Source organism: Xyrauchen texanus, chromosome 46 (assembly GCF_025860055.1).
Source record: "Xyrauchen texanus isolate HMW12.3.18 chromosome 46, RBS_HiC_50CHRs, whole genome shotgun sequence".
NCBI lineage: Eukaryota > Metazoa > Chordata > Actinopteri > Cypriniformes > Catostomidae > Xyrauchen > Xyrauchen texanus.
The window spans coordinates 20,839,932-20,843,877 of NC_068321.1; positions in this window are offsets into that span (position 1 = coordinate 20,839,932).

Below are 3,946 nucleotides of genomic sequence, written 5' to 3' on the forward strand. Positions count from 1 at the left end.
CTCCCGGCTCGGTTGCAGTATGACTCTGCCAGTCAAACAGTCTCAGCTCTGGTGGATTCAGGAACGTCATTGACTTGGCCTCCAAATGGCAGTTTCCCAGGGTCCAGATGGATGGGGCCACCACCGCCCACACCCTCAGTGGCATGCCCCTGTCAGTCATCACCCAGTCTACCAAGCCATTCACCCTTGTCTCTAGAAATCATTCAGAACAACTGTTCTTTTATCATATCTGATCCCCATCGACCCTGGTAGTGTTGGGGCATCCATGGTTGGTAACTTTAAAAAAAAATAGTCTTTGTGCACTATGATCTCTGTTCTACAGGGCCTACTTTGCAACCCACCAGCAGGTCTGTGTAGTTAAATTAGCAATGCTCTCCAAAGAACCATAAGCCCTGCTATCTGTTAGATGCCCAGCAGGCTACAGGCTATGGCCCAACCGAGTCTACTGTGACTGGTGTTTGCTGTCCAACAAAGCCCTCTAAAATCACAACCACCACAGATTTCTCTGGCTCTGCTTGGACAGAGGGGCTTGGGGAATCGGAGGCTCTGATTGGCTGGACATTCGTAGAGAGGCCTAAATTGGACAACAGAGGCAATGCTCTTCTGGAATGATAGCCACCTGAAAGCCACAGAGTGTGCTAAGGTTATAAATACACATACACAGTCACAGATGGGTAAACACACACACACACACACACACACACACACACACACTTTTCTTCACTTTTTAAATAGGGGCTTTCTATAGACTTTTACCGTTTTAATATCAAGTTCATTAGAATGACTGAACTGAACTGTCATGGACTTGACCCTCTCTCAGTCTCGACTCGGACTTCAACAAGTGTGGAATCTGAATTTGTTCCAGAGACCAGTTGAGTCCTTTAAAAACCTCACTACTCGCTACTGCGGCTGTGTTTGAAAACTGTCAAAATGCCTGCCTAAGTGATATATTGAAAACTGTGATAACTGTGTTAATCTTGTCCATTGTACACAATCTGATTTCACTACGGAAAGCCAAAAGGGACTAAAGAAGTGTTTTTTAATTACGTTGTTAAAAGCAAACCCTGAGATAAAAGATAGTGGAACCTTTTAGTTCTAGTTTAGTTTCAGTAATAATATTCAGTAACAAAAAGGCATACAAAACAAAACAATACAAAAAGATTAATTGATTGGTAATGGTAAGGCATCTACGTCTTCATTCGTTTAGTGCAAAGTATCTTGGCACAGCAATTGTTGTGGATTTTGTGTAAACCATGACGTTGGTTGAAGTTCTTCAAATACGGTATTCATGGACATGCTAAATTTGATCATCAAAAAAATTCTAATCTTTCCTTTACTTTCACATTCTCTAACTACTGATAATTGAGGATTATATTATGCTAAGAAGTTCTCTAATAAAGGTAACAACTGTCTTTAGAAATAACGTGAAACGTTGACGGTCTCCAAAGAGTATTGATAGGAGGGACAATAATAATCTATCCTTAACAGTGGAAACATTTTCACTTGATTTTTAGGCAAAGCAATTTTATTTTTAGGAGTAATAAATAACTTTAGAAATTATCTCAATTACCTTGTCAGTTCGATCCCCACAGCCAACACCATTGTGTCCTTGAGCAAGGCACTTAACTCCAGGTTGCTCCGGGGGGATTGTCCCCGTAATAAGGGCTCTGTAAGTCGCTTTGGATAAAAGCATCTGCCAAAATGCATAAAATGTAGATGCAAATAATATGAGATATTATTGAAATATGATGAGCTTAGAATTAATTTAGTTGTTTACACTGTACATTTAACACAGATTGCATTAGGTCTATATGAGTCTTGTTGTCTCAGACTGAGAGTCTTTTGGTCTTGGTCTTGACTCGGACTCACTCAACCCTCTTTAGCAATCCTCTCTGGTGTTGGCCTGTTCTTGGTCTCTCGATTACAACACTGTCTCTTAGACTATGATCTGATTCAGAGAATATTAAGTGTGACTACTTTATAATCCACAGTTGGTTGGACAATCAAAGTACTTTTGAGTTTCGGTGTTGTAGTGACTGTGTTTTGCCTTTGTAGGGTTACCTTAAAATAATTTCCCAGGTTCCATGCAAGTTAAGCTCAATCAACAGCATTTGTGGCATAATGTTGATTACCACAAAAACTCATCCCTCCTTTTCTTAAATAAAGCGAAAATCGAGGTCACAGTGAGGCACTTACAGTAAGGATTTAAATGCAGAAATGTGAAGCTTATAATTTTATAAAACCACTTACATTAAATCTTCTGATATAATAACTTGTGTATTATTTGAGCTTTAAAATTGTTCAAATTGTTGTTAGCAGGATTACAGGGTAATGAAGCTGAAATTTTGGACATAGCTTTACACAGAAAATGTTAGTAAGTGTTTTTATCACACTTTATCATGTTAACACCTATAATGTTTACATCATGTGGCTGTACTTTTGAAACACACAGCAGGAGCACACAGCATGCAACGGTCAACGGATGTAAAAAGAGAGAGCATTCGAGAGATGGCCGACAGTGGACTGACTAGCTAGAAAGACTTTGCTTTAACTCATATTTTTGAAATGTTTTAAAGAAAAGGGGGAACGACTGGAATTTTTTTTTTATGGTAATCAACATTATGCCACAAATTCTGTTGACTGAGCATAACTTGTGTTAAACCTGAAATATTCCTTAAACCCTAGTATTTTGTTTATTTATTAATCGATTTTCAAGGTTTCTGTCAGATTTAGCTCACTGTTTGGTACAATTTAGCATCATTTATTCCAAATACATACATCAATTTTTAAGATATTTACTACTGAGATTTCCATGACTTTTCCATGACTTTTAAGATTTTTTTAAAGTGCCATTACTTTTTCTGGCATGGAAATCACCATTTAAATATCCCCTGATATTTCCAGATTTTCCATGACCATGCGAACACAATAATCTGTAATTTACTCACTCTCATGCTGTTCCAAACTTGTATGACTTTTTTACTTTGTGGAACACAAAGGGAGATATTAGGCAGAACATCAGCCTCAGTCTCCATTCACTTTCATTGAATGAAAAAAAAGATGCAGTGAAAGTGAATAGTGACTGAGGCTAACATTCTGACTAACAGCTCCCTTTGTGCTCAGCAAAAGAAAGAGTCATACAGGTTTGGAAAAACATGAGGGTGAATAAATGATGACAGAATTTTCATTGTTGGGTGAACAGTCCCTTTCAACACATACTAACATACACATACTCAGCATTTCAACTCTAGCAATGAAAATCGCTATGGTGCACTGACCACGTTCTCTGAAATCTATGAAGGGAGGTCACGAGTGCTTGCGGAAAAACAATTGTTTTGTTGCTTTTGCAACAATTATAGCACTCTTTTGTGTCTGTGCAGGGGGTTTTCGGGAACACATTAATTCAGAACGATTCAATCAAACAGAACAGAATGTCGCTCTGGAGCTCATCAGATGGGAAGAGATATTTTGGCTCTGACATCCTTTGGCAAACCGTGGGAATAATCATAAAAACTGCAAGCGCACAAACAAACAAGCTAAATCATGCGATTGCACCAACAAAGCAGCACTTTTAGGTTGAACATAGCCTCTCTTCTCTCACAAAGTAGATTATGACTCTTTTAAAAGCGGCATTGTTCATGCAGGTGCCTCCTTCCCTTTTCCGAAATGCAGAGTTTAGTCACAGCGAGTGTCACGAGTTGTGCTCAGTTCTGCAGTTTACTATTTTAGGGCCCAGTATTAGTACACAACACTGGTGACTCATTGCTGTGAGATGACATGGTTAAATTGAGCAGCAAGTCTATTCCAGTGACAGGTGTGGGTGCGAGATGCAACCTTCTCTCCACATCTTTTGTTGCAGGTTTGATTCGAAATCTATAAACATCCTTCTATTAGAATCTGAAAGTAAATGGGCTCTCTTTTGGTTGCTCAAGTAAATAACTATGTT